The sequence below is a fragment of the Myxine glutinosa genome, chromosome 1 (genome assembly GCF_964187855.1).
Source record: "Myxine glutinosa chromosome 1, kmMyxGlut1.1, whole genome shotgun sequence".
NCBI lineage: Eukaryota > Metazoa > Chordata > Myxini > Myxiniformes > Myxinidae > Myxine > Myxine glutinosa.
The window spans coordinates 242,682,827-242,696,034 of NC_136261.1; the positions used below are offsets into that span (position 1 = coordinate 242,682,827).

The 13,208-nt window shown below is 41.8% G+C and overlaps 1 protein-coding gene across 2 annotated transcripts in view; it reads right to left on the bottom strand.

Moving 5' to 3' along the window:
• LOC137435446 (muscarinic acetylcholine receptor M1-like) overlaps positions 1 to 13,208 on the bottom strand; it is a 249,870-nt gene that overhangs the window by 184,351 nt on the left and 52,311 nt on the right. The gene's annotated exons all lie outside the window — the stretch shown is intronic.

A 13,208-nucleotide genomic window follows, 5' to 3' on the forward strand; every position in this document is an offset into this window, starting at 1 on the left:
ATAAAGCCCAGATTGTTGGAGTGTTGCTGTGATGGTTGTCCTTCTGGAAGTTTCTCCCATCTCCACACAGGATCTCTGGAGCTCAGCCAGAGTGACCATCGGGTTCTTGGTCACCTCTCTTACCAAGGCCCTTCTCCCCCGATGGCTCAGTTTGGCCGGGCGGCCAGCTCTAGGAAGAGTCCTGGTTGTTCCAAACTTCTTCCATTTAAGAATTATGGAGGCGACTGTGCTCTTGGGAACCTTCAATGCAGCAGAATTTTTTTTGTAGGCTTCCCCAGATCTGCGTCTCGACACAATCCTGTCTCTGAGCTCTGCAGGCAGTTCCTTCGACCTCATGACTTGTTTTTTGCTCTGATATGCATTGTCAGCTATGAGACCTTATATAGACAGGTGTGTGCCTTTCCAAATCATGTCCAATCAATTGAATTTACCACAGGTGGACTCCAATCAAGGTGTAGAAACATCTCAAAGATGATCAAGACAAATGGGAGAGACCTCAGCTAAATTTCAAGTGTCATAGCAAAGGGTATGAATACTTATGTCAATGTGATATTTCAGTTTTTTCTTTTTAATAAATTTGCAAAACTTTCTAAAATCCTGTTTTCTCTTTGTCATTATGGGATATTGAGTGTAGATTGATGAGGGGGGAAAACAAGAATTTAAACGATTTCAGCATAAGGCTGCAACATAACAAAATGTGAAAAAAGTGAGGAGGGTCTGAATACTTTCTGAATGCACTGTATGTCATCTACATATTGCATGAAGTACAAAGTGTATTCTATTTTAAGTCTTTCTATGTCTTGTTGAGAAAAGCATGACTTTTTGTGAAGGTCATAACAATTACTCATGTTATGTTGAATAGAGAGTTGGGCAGAAATATTCGTTTGAATTAATTAGTTTGTGAAAAATAATAAATTACTGCCTCATTGCCCTCACCTGACCAATACAATGAGACTTTTTAAACAGAACACAATGTTGATAGAAAATTTATGATGGCAGATTTGGAAATACATTAATGGACAAGACAGAGTTGTGTAGGTTACAGAATTATTTATTCCATGAGCCTTGATTTTGTGGACAAAAAGAAGAGAAGAGTATTTGACAAACGTTGTGGCATTAGATGACAACTGGAGAACCTTTTCACAGTTCATGTGCCTGGCTCCAATACCACAAAGCAAAGGTTCTCAACACCGAAAGAGATATGCTTATGGGTGTTGTTACTTGAGGGTGTATGGTCCTTACAACTCGTGTTGAGCTTGCTTCACATTAGTTTATATCACTGCAACAACTCACAAAAAACAACACCATGCCAATTTCAACTTCAACAAAATGCGCACCCCTCTTCCGCCTCCCTCGTAGATGTCATATCACACTGAGCCATGCTGTTTTACTGCGTATGATATCACACTTTGTTGCAGTCAATCGTTGCCATTTGAAACTGAAGATGGCTGTTTACTTATGAATGCAAACACCCGGGTGTGTGAATTTGTTCCTAGTACAGAGGAGCATAAAGCCCACATTGTAATCACACTCTGGGATTGCACACAATATAACCAGGAATCAAGGAAGAATAAAAAGAAGAACCACCTTTAGAGGCCATTTTCCCCCGCAGAGCAGGGGTTGGCTTTTTTCGGGCACCTTGGTCCCCTTTTTTGAAGCAATGTTTTATGGTCGGATGCCCTTCCTGCCGCCAACCCTGCTAGTCGCCTCTTGTGACACACAGGGAATTAACAGTGAACTGGTACTCAATTTGCCGACCTCGGAAGGATGACAGGCTGAGTCAACCCCCCTGGTGTTAATTCAGCGAAAGACCGGGATTGCGAACCCAGGATCCTCGGATCCCAAGCCGGCACCCTAACCGCTAAGCCAACACCAGGCTATAACCAGGACTCAAGGAATATCCCAAAATACCACGTCACTTGCTATTAGCACTGGCAGAACCATGATCACAGAAAGTGATCTGCCAATCAAATAACAACTGGGTTCGGCCTATGTACTGAAATGTAAGCAGAGGCTTTGGAATAAGGAACGTGCTTCGTATTCCCATCAAAATCAGGGCTCACGATGCTGGGTATCCCATTCAAAATCCCATCTGTTATATTGTATTCAAATGCCATTTTTACTCGTGTTAAAGTATTTAATTTCTTTATCATGCACTTGATTTATAAACAATCTCCTCCATATTAAGGGTGAGATCAAAGAGTTGTAAAAAAGAAACTTGCCTCAGGTTTAAATGCAATTCAGGAACATAACTCAGGTCTTCAGAGAAGCACATTATCCACAAAGCCTCAATATTTCCTTCATTTCAGTACGAAATGATTTACTCCATTACATTGCACTACCACATTGCACCATATTGAACCACAGCACCATTAGGTACGGTCACACAATCCGATGCCACTATGTTCCCCATTGTACAGTCACAGTTCAACACATCGTGACGTAGTACAAAACACGATATTGTACCACATATATTGCACAGCATTTTCCCTTTTCGTGACATATATAAATATCTATAAAGCTCAGTTGACTTTTTGCTCCACCAAATAACAGCGAAATGGAGTTGAGTAAAAGGGTGAAAATTCTACAAAAGCTGTGATAAATAACTATCTCTGTCGGTTTGAATGTTTGAAAGAGAATAGACGTCTGGATAAATTTTTGAATTAAATTTAAATCCCGATTTATATATATATATATAAACGCGAGTTGTCTGTGTGTGTCCACATTTTATTCAGAGATGGCTGAACGGATCTTCATCAAACTTTCAGAGGTTCATCAGTGAGAGACTGGGAGTGTTTTAGGCAAAAAAAAAAAATTGAAAAAAAAAAGGTTCGTTTTTTTGTAGTTAAAAAAACAACAACAACAAAAAAAAAACGCTCAATAGCGCCGAAGCCTTTTTAAATTAATGACAGTTATATACAAGTACACATTCGCATAAATAAATACAAAACAATTACCAGACATTTGAATACAAATAAATCAAACAATTCCGGAAGTGTACAAATTTGGTAGTACGGCTTCTTCTTCTTCTTCCCGATCGGCATAACACTTAACTCAGAAACGTGAGCCACATTCACTCAGAAACGTGAGCCACATTCACTCAGAAACGTGAGCCACTCCCCTTCCTCACCTGCCTCCCCCCCCCCCCATCCCCGTCCCCTCCTCTCCCCTTCCCCCCCCCGTCCCCCTCCCCTCCCCTCCTCTTCCCCCCCCCCCCCCGTCCCCCTCCCCTTCCTACCCTCCCCTTCCTACCCTCCCCTTCCTACCCTCCCCTTTAAGATAAATTATCTGTAAAAGAGCTTTCACTTCTGACTGCTCCCCTTCCCCCCTCTCCCCTTCCTCCCCCCCCCGTCCCCGTCCCCTCCTCTCCCCTTCCCCCCCCCGTCCCCCTCCCCTCCCCTCCTCTTCCCCCCCCCGTCCCCCTCCCCTTCCTACCCTCCCCTTCCTACCCTCCCCTTCCTCCCCTCCCCTTTAAGATAAATTATCTGTAAAAGAGCTTTCACTTCTGACTGCTCCCCTTCCCCCCTCTCCCCTCACCCTCCCCCACCCCCGCCCGGCAACGCCGGGTACTTCTGCATATTGCTTTATATGCTGGAATTCATTTGTCACACCACACACATTGCAATCGTCGTCATTACACAACACTACAACTAGCAATCCTTAAAACCCAAATGATAATTACACATAATTCTTCGGTATGGTTCCTCCATGATATGTGACTTTATGACTATAAGCGCTGCAACAAATTATGTTTTCTGCTTTCCTCATATGTTCTTGTGCCAAAAATAAATTCCTTCATTAATGTTTCCATTAAAATTGTAAATTTTGGAAGCAGTGTTGCGGAGTCTAACTCGCTCTGCCACGCATCAATGGGTTGCGTTGAACATATCGGTTGTGAGTGTTCGCCGGATTCTGCACGATGACCTCCAATTTCATCCCTATACATTTCAAACTGTGAAGGGTCTGAAAGAAATCGATTGATTATTATATCCGTTTTGTATCCATTAATGTATCCGTTTTGGTGGAGGTCACTTAAAATATGTTATTAAAAAAAAAAAGTACAGATTAATAAATTGCATTGCACTGCTGTTTTTCAACTGAAAGCGTTTTGCTTTTTATTCAACCCTGTTCTCCACAATAACGCTTTAAAAACCGTCACATTCCATTGACTCACCCTGTATATACATACTGTATGGCAGTATCATTGCTATGGGGATGCTTTTCAGCGACAGGCACTGGGAAAAATGAAGGACAGAGGGAACAATGAATGGGACCAAGTATAGGCAAATCCTTGAGGAGAACTTGCTTCAGAGTGCGAAAGACCTTAAACTGCAGATAAATATGTGTGTGTGTGTGTGTGTGTGTGTGTGTGTGTGTGTGTGTGTGTGTGTGAGTGTGTATGTGTGTGTGTGTGTGTGTACAGTGCCTTCAGAAAGTATTCACACCCCTTGACATTTTCACATTTTGTTGTGTTACAGCCTGAATTTAAAATAGTTTAAATTGAGATTTATTTTTGTCAATGATCTGAACAAAATACCCCATAATGTCAAAGTGGTGTTTTTTTTTAAATTTTTACAAATTAATTAAAAATGCAAAGTTGAAATGTCTTGAGTCAATAAGTATTCAATCCCTTTGCTATGACACTCCAAATTGAGCTCAGGTGCATCCAATTTCCTTTGATCATCCTTGAGATCTCTACAACTTGAGTCCACCTGTGGCCAATTAAATTGATTGGACATGATTTAGAAAGAAACATTTTTCTAAATAAGGTCCTGCAGTTAAAAGTCCAAGTCAGAGCAGAAACTCTACGTGAAGTCTAAGGAGCTGTCGATAGAACTCCGATATATAATTGTGAGGAGGCATAGATCTGGGAAAGGGAATAAAACAATTTCTAGTGTTGAGAGTTCCCAAGAGCATGGTCATCTCCATCATTACGAAATGGAAAGAATATACAGTCACGTGAAAAAGTAAGTACACCCCATGTAAAGTTTTGACTTCTTCAACATATTTCAACATGCAGCTATTTGATCTTCATTTCAACAATATTGAGAGATAAAGGTGATATAATATAACAAATATCATGAAACATTTACATTTTGTAGTCCATTGTATAATTTAAATAAACATAAATGCAAATTTCACATGTGGAAAAAGTAAGTACACCCCTACATTTATCACTACTTCAAATACCTAAAATTAGAATCAGGTGCACCCGCTCAGGTGCAAATGATGAGAGCATTGTTAGAGAGGATCTTGGAGGAACCTGTCTTATTTAAACCTCAGACATTTACTTTGGTTTGCTCTTTGTTGTTGAAGTGTGCAGCGTCACCATGCCTAGATCAAAAGAGCTCTCTGAGGCCTTCAGAAAGCAGGTTATAAATGCCGATGAGTCTGGGAAGGGATTTAAAAAGATCTCCAAACAATTTGAAATCAATCATTCGACTGTCTGGAAGATGATCTACGAGTGGAGAAGATTCCAAACAACTGCCAACTTGTTCAGGCCAGGCCGCCCCAGCAAGTTCAGCCGAGAGCAGACCACAAGGTGCTGAAAGAAGTCTCTAAGAACCCCAGAATGTCATCACGGGACCTACAGGTAGCTCTTGCCACTGTGGATGTCAAAGTGCACGAGTCTACCATTAGAAAGAGGTTGCACAAATTTGATCTACATGGGAGATGTGCCAGGAGGAAACCTTTGCTGTCCAGAAAGAACATCAGGGCAAGACTAAAGTTTGCCAATGAACACCTCGGCAAAGACCAGCACTTCTGGAACAATGTGCTCTGGACAGATGAGTCAAAGGTAGAGCTATTTGGCCACAGTACCAGAAGACATGTTTGGCGAAAACCAAAGACAGCATTTGACCACAAGAACCTGATACCAACTGTAAAGCATGGTGGTGGAAATATTATGGTTTGGGGCAGCTTTGCTGTATCATGGCCTGGGCAGCTCACCATCATAGAATCCACTATGAATTCTGCATTGTACCAGAGGGTGCTTGAGGATAATATGAGGCCATCTGTCGGTAAGTTGAAGCTCAACCGAAGGTGGACCTTGCATCATGACAATGACCCTAAGCATACCAGTAAATCCACCAAGGAATGGCTGAAAAGAAAGAAATGGAGGGTTCTGGAATGGCCAAGTCAAAGCCCGGATCTAAATCCCATCGAGATGTTGTGGGGGGATTTGAAACGAGCTGTACATGCAAGAAACCCCTCAAACATCGCACTGCTGAAAGAATTCTGCATGGAGGAGTGGGCAAAAATTTCTCCCAGTCGATGTCAGAGACTGGTAGACAGTTATAAGAAATGCCTACTTGAGGTTGTTTCGGCCAAAGGGATAATACCACCTATTAGAGCTAAGGGTGTACTTACTTTTTCCACATGCGAAATTTGCATTTATGTTTATTTAAATTATACAATGGACTACAAAATGTAAATGTTTCATAATATTTGTTATATTATATCACCTTTATCCATCAATATTGTTGAAATGAAGATCAAATAGCTGTATGTTGAAATATGTTGAAAAAGTCAAAACTTTACATGAGGTGTACTTACTTTTTCACGTGACTAGGAAACTATCCAGACTCTTTCTACAGCTGGCCATCCGACCAAACTGAGCAACCGGGTGAAAGGACCTTGGTCTGGGAGGACCCCGAAATCACATTCATGACTGACAGAATTACAGTGTTCCTTGGCTGAGATGGGATAACCTGACAGAAGGACAACAGTCTCTACAGCACTTCACAAATCTCGACTTTATGGAGGGTGACCAGACGGAAGTCCCTCCTGAAAAAAAGGCACATGACAGCATGCCTGGAGTTTGCAAAAAGGCATGAGAAAAGAAAGACTATAAGAACATGAAGCAAAATATTCTGTGGTCTGATGAGATGAAAATTTAACTCTTTGTTCTGAATGCAAAGTGCTACTTCTGGCAGAAACAAAGCACAGCTAATCACCCATCTAACACTATCCCTACTGTAAAGCATGATGGTGGCAGCATCATGCTATGGGGATACTTTCAGTGGCAGGGACTGGGAGACTTGTAAGGATAGAGGGAACAATGAATGGAGCCAAATGCAGGCAAATCCTTGAAGAGAACCTGCTTCAGAGGGCAAAAGACCTTGGACTGCGGCAAAGATTTTTGTTCCAACAGGACAATGACCACAAACATGCAGCCAAAGCAACACTGGAATGGCTTCAGAACATGAACATGAAAGTCTTTGAATGGCCCAGCCAAAGCCCAGACTTTAATCTCATGGAGAATCTGTGGAAAGACTTGAAGATTGCTCTTCACTGATGCTCCGCATCCAACTTGATAGATCTTGAGCAAATCTGCAAGGAAGAATAGGAGAAACTTCCCAAATCCAGATGTGCAATGCTAATACAGACATACCCAAGATAACTCAAAGTTGTAATTATTGTCAAAGGCGCTTCTACGAAGTATTGACAAAGGGGGCTGAATACTTATCTAAATTGGATACTTCTGTGTTTTATTTTTAATTATTTTATAAAAATTTCTAAAACAACATTCCACTTTGAAATGTTTAGATCAGCGACAAAAAATCTCAATTTCATAAATTTAAAATTCAGGCTGTAACACAACAAAATGTGAAAAAAGTCAAGGCGTGTGATTACTTTCTGAAGGCACTGTATAAATAAAGCTCAAATCATGGTTATTTGTTTGTTTATATATGGTTCAAAATATAAAATAAATACAGGATGAAATCCAACCAAATTTTGCATGTTACCTGAGGATACCGCAAGTATGGTCAGGGCCTTGGATGCCATAGGTGGACAGTTTTGAGAGCATGGCAGGATGCCAGACTGAATCGAAAGCTCGAGATATGTCCAGAAAAATGGCCCTGATCTCCTGTCCGACAATGAGAGCTTCCATCCATTGTTGGGAGAGAAGCAGCATGTCCAAGGCGGAGTGACCTGGTCTGAAACCAAATTGGTGATCTGAGATGATGTCAATGGAGAAAAGGAATAATTTCATGTCATCTGCGATGATGGATTCCATGACCTTGCTGATGATTAGAAGTAAGACAATTGTTCTGTAGTTAAGGGTCTTTGAACCTTTCTATGTTATGCAGTGATTTTGGCAGATTTCCAAGCAGATGAAAGATTACCTCGGGCAAATAAACGATAGGGTGAAAAGGTTATAAAGAGGATGTGCAAGAGCAGCAGAGCAGGTTTGTAGGATGCGTGAGCTGATACCATCCAGTCCTGTTGCAGAGTCAGAGCCGATGGTTGAACGAATCTTCTCCACTTCTCAGGTGCAAAAGACACAGAGTCCAGGAGCATTTGGGAGTGACACGGAAGGTGTGAGAATGAAGAGTTAGGGACACAATATTTAGAAGCAAACAGAATTGAAACATTCAGCCTTCTCATGAGTGTAGTCGGATGTGGTGCTATTTGAGGAGAGGGAAGGGATGGAGGGGGAGCATACATCAGAGACTGACTCAACAAGGTGCACCAGGTTTTAGAGGAGGGAGACAGGTTTGAAAGTTCAATCTTGAGGTTGGACAGATGTTGTTTTCTGGCTTTCCTGAGAGTCTCCTGAGTGGAGAGCCAGAAAACAACATCTGCCCAACCTCAATATGCAGTAAATGATTTAATGCGTTAGTATCCATGCAATAAATGGGGCATTTGCTCATAATGTTGAATATAATGATACTTCTCAAAATCAAGTTGAAAATAACCTTTTGGAGGTACAAAAAGGAATTGAGCATTTAAGGTAACCCCTCACATGATACAACACAACAACATGCATTTTAAGGCCATTTTCCCTGCTAGAGCGGGGGTTAGTCAATGGTTAGCCATTGACACCTCACATGATGCACGAAGTAATTTTGTGGCCTGGCTTATCTGCGAAGCTGTCTGAGTAATGATGTCAAAAATGACAGTATTTGGTGTAATCTACTAAGAACTGAACGAATATAAATGATAGGTAGTGCTATGACAGAAAAATTATTTGTGTGCTTCCTGGGTGTGACAATCTGGGACAATTTGTTTGTTCCCAGAAGGTTTCAAAAGTAGTATACCAGCTGTCAGAAAGACTTAAATGTTTATAATCCATGGAAATATTCTGGGTAAATTGTGATGCCAACACTACTGCTGTGAATTGTAATAACTGCTGAGCCAATGAGCCTGTGTTGTACTACTGTTTCCTCTCCATATGAAACTTTCAATGAGCTCATGCTTGTTGTTGCTGTTAAAACATCCTCTCGGTATATCTCCACAGGTCTTGTGGATTATAATGAAACAAATAAAAAAAACATTCATTGGTGGTCTACAAGAAGCTTCCGAGAGCCATCATAGACCAGATAGATCGTCGTTAATCGGTAAATTCCTCTTTTGTTATCAGGGAAATATATCACACCATCAAAATGATAACGACATCCAGAGAAAGAGCGGATCAGCACACGGCCAGAGATAATAAATTCGCATTGGAGGAAATTGATGAAAAGCTTTGGATGTAAACTAATTTCCAACATCAGCAAAAAGCATAATTATTGCTTAATAATAATCTGACAAGAGACAAAAGAGATGCGGAGTCCCTGATGAGCAGCTGATGCTGCAGGTCCCTGGGAAAGCTGGTGCAATTGGCGACCCGATTTTGGCAGCCCAGAAACCAGAATGGAATGGCCATAATATGGAAGAAAATATATAGTTCTGAGCCACAACCACACACCAGCAGTGCAGTGGTGTTAAAGCTCAATACAGGAAGCTGGCACAATCCCAACAATCAGATGAAGGGAATGCTTGGCAAGTCAACTCAGTTCAGATGGCAGAACCTGAAATAATTATGACAGAGGAAATGATTGTGCATGGCACTGAGGGGAGGGATAAATATAGACAAGAGGAAAGGCAGAACTGAAGAAGAGGAAGAGAACGAGGAGCATCACAGACGAGCAGATTAGCTGGTAAACAAACTATAAGTAAGAGTGATGCCATTCAGTGAAAAACTAAAGCTCGATTACATATGAAACGACAAGTTTTTTTTTAAAGCATAAAAAGAACAAAGCGAGCATTTGGAAACCTGACACCAAATAATCCATATTAAGTAAAATCAACAGTGAAGTTTTGCTGCAGTCTTGTACTGCCTTGCAAGTCAGGGTGCCAGTTTGCAAAACCCTGAGGGAGAAACCCTTATACATACGAGCTCAAACAGCTGATTGGGTTGACTGGGTACCCACAGCATGACAAGCTCTCACGAAAAAACAAGTGACACTCAGTAATGTATTACATTAAATGAAGCATCGCTGCGACATAAGCTAGTCGACAGTACAACATTGTGCGCAAATGTAGCTATCGCTAGCACCATTGTGCATTTTTTGTACTGTGCCAGCACAGTACAGAAAACTAGAACGGCATTCGGTGGAGCGCATGTACCTCCGCCAGGCTTATTTAGTTTACGTTTTGTATCCCACCAATTGGCCGGATCTGGATTCGGACCTGAACCAAAATCTAATCGGCTTGTTCTTGTCACCTAACCAACTCGTCCCCCAAGTTTAGTCATGACTCGTCCATAACTTTTTAAAATATCATGTTATATATCGCTTTTCGCCCGATCTCTCAATGGTGAAGAATCACTTAAAAATTAAACAATTCTCGGATCCGAATCCATATTCAGATCTTCACCAAAATCTAACCGATTCGTCCTTGTCACACACCCAACCCCCCCCCCCCCCCCCCCCCACCAAGTTTCGTCCAAATCCGTCGACAACTTTTTGAGATATCCTGCTATATTCGTTTTTGGCTCATCTCCCAATGGTGAAGAATCACTTAAAAAATTCTACTAGCCGGATCCGACTCCAGATCTTTACCAAAATCTAATAATTTCGTCCTTGTCACATACCCTACCTCTCTGCCAAATTTTGTCCGAATCCATCCACAACTATTTGAGATATCTTGTTCACAAACAGACAGACAGACAGACAGACAGGGGGGAGAACATAACCCCCATCCACCTTTGGTTGTGGAGCTAATGAATGTGTGTGATCAGGTGCTCGTGCTGATCTAAAGGGCACAGTTTCTGCCTGATGAGATTGGGCAACCAGAATCGTCAGAAACACCTATCGATCTATCAATGACTCTGTCTCTCAATTAATTAATTAATTAATCTCAATTAATTCTCTCAATAAATTTTTGAAGTTTTCATTGCAGAAATATTGTTCATCATGGTAATTCACATCAGGACCAGAAATAGCCAAAACACTGAGAATGTGGGACAAATGTCATCCCGGTAAGGTATGAAACACAATGCAGGATGCCTTGGTATAAAACAAGACTATCCCATAAAATACAGCATTTCTGGTCACAGTTAATATAATCTATGTTCTCTTAATCTCCAAAATGATTTCATTTAGATTTTAGAGAGTATTTGCATCACAGAAGATAACGAGTAGTACAACCTATTCATAAAAACTATTTAATTAAATAATTCAATTACAAAAAATATATTTCACAGAAAAAAAAAATCAACAAAAATCACTTCTTATCATTCAATGGCTCAGCAATGGAGGTAAAAATAATTAAGGAAGAAATTAATTCAGGTGTGGATGGAAGAAGTAAAAAGATAAGATAATTTATGTATGATGTGAGGTGTTGGTGTTGGCTTAGGGTGCCGGCTTGGGATCCTAAGATCCTGGGTTCTAATCCCGGTCGATCGCTGAATTAACGCCAGGGGAGTTGACTCAGCCTGTCATCCTTCTGAGGTCGGCAAATTGAGTACCAGTTCACTGGTAATTCCCTGTTTGTGGTAAAAGGCGACAAAAAGGGTTGGCGTCAGGAAGGGCATCCGGCCGTAAAACATTGCTTCAAAAAGGGGAACACGGTGCCTGAGGCTAACCCCTGCTCTAGCAGGGGGAAAAAAAAAAAAAAACACCTTTAGAGGGCATTTTTCCCCGCAAAGCGGGGATTGGCCTTTTTCGGGCACCGTGGTTGTTGTTGTTTTTGTTGGTCCCCTTTTTGAAGCAATGTTTTACGACCGGATGCCCTTCCTGCCGCCAACCCTTTTTGTCGCCTTTTACGACAAACAAGGAATTACCAGTGAACTGGTACTCAATTTGCCGACCTCGGAAGGATGACAGGCTGAGTCAACCCCCCTGGCGTTAATTCAGCGATCGACCGGGATTCGAACCCAGGATCCTAGGATCCTAAGCTGGCACCCTAGCCGCTAGCCCAACACCAGGCTAAAATGCCTGTTGTTGTTGTTTGTTGTATGTATGATGAGGGTGTTGATAATGAGAGGTCATGAGGAGCATAAGCCAGAAATAGTGTCGGGAGAAATATTATCTTTATCTGCCATGCCTATTTGCAAAGATTTGGTGGTGAATGATGATCTTTTGATGCAGTGTAAGCATTCTAGAGGCATATCCAGCATGCACAGTGGCACAGTTGGCTCAGGCAGAAGATCTCTGAAGACGTTCAATGCACATAAAGTATCTCGGTGACAGTATGGACTCACGAACAAGGTAGGAATCATGAGGGCCTGAGCAGTGTGCAGAATAGTGCAGTAGATCCAGAAGGAGAGAGAGATTGAAGAAGATGAAATGCCATTGGCAAACCACAGACTCATGAAGGAAGATGGAAAACGCTGCTGAACAACAACCAACACATTGAGGCAATGTAGCACAAAGTATGTGCTGTTGTGCCTGGACCTGCCAAATGAAGCAACTCCAAAAGTTGGATTAACTCTTTCCCTCTTTTGTCTTATTTTATGTCGACATTGTACTGTTGAATGTTGAATGTCATGACTCAACTATCTTGACTCTGCAAAAATCTCCAACTGTTGCTCTCTCAGAAAACTCCACTGCCAACTGTCACCTTAAATATTGTCTCGCCATGCTCTGCCCAGAATCCCTCTTTGAAGCAATCTACCAATCTGATGGCTAGTTTAAGCCTAAGTCACACATAGGCGGATTTGTCGGCGACTACTGGCGACTGGAAAAATCGCCACCACCCGCCGACAATCGTAATGAAACCGTAATGGACGGTCTTCTGTAGTCGTGGTTATCCTCCCCAGGTCGGCTGCAGTCGGCAAGAGCCGCAAAGGGGCCAAATATATATTTTAAATGTTTAAAAACGGTGCGCTCAGTCGTCCTCAAAAAAGATCCGCCATGCTGTCGTGATGGAACCGCCATGCTGTCGTCGGTATCCGTAATAAGACCGTAAAGCGGCCGCAACCCAGTCGCTCATAGTCT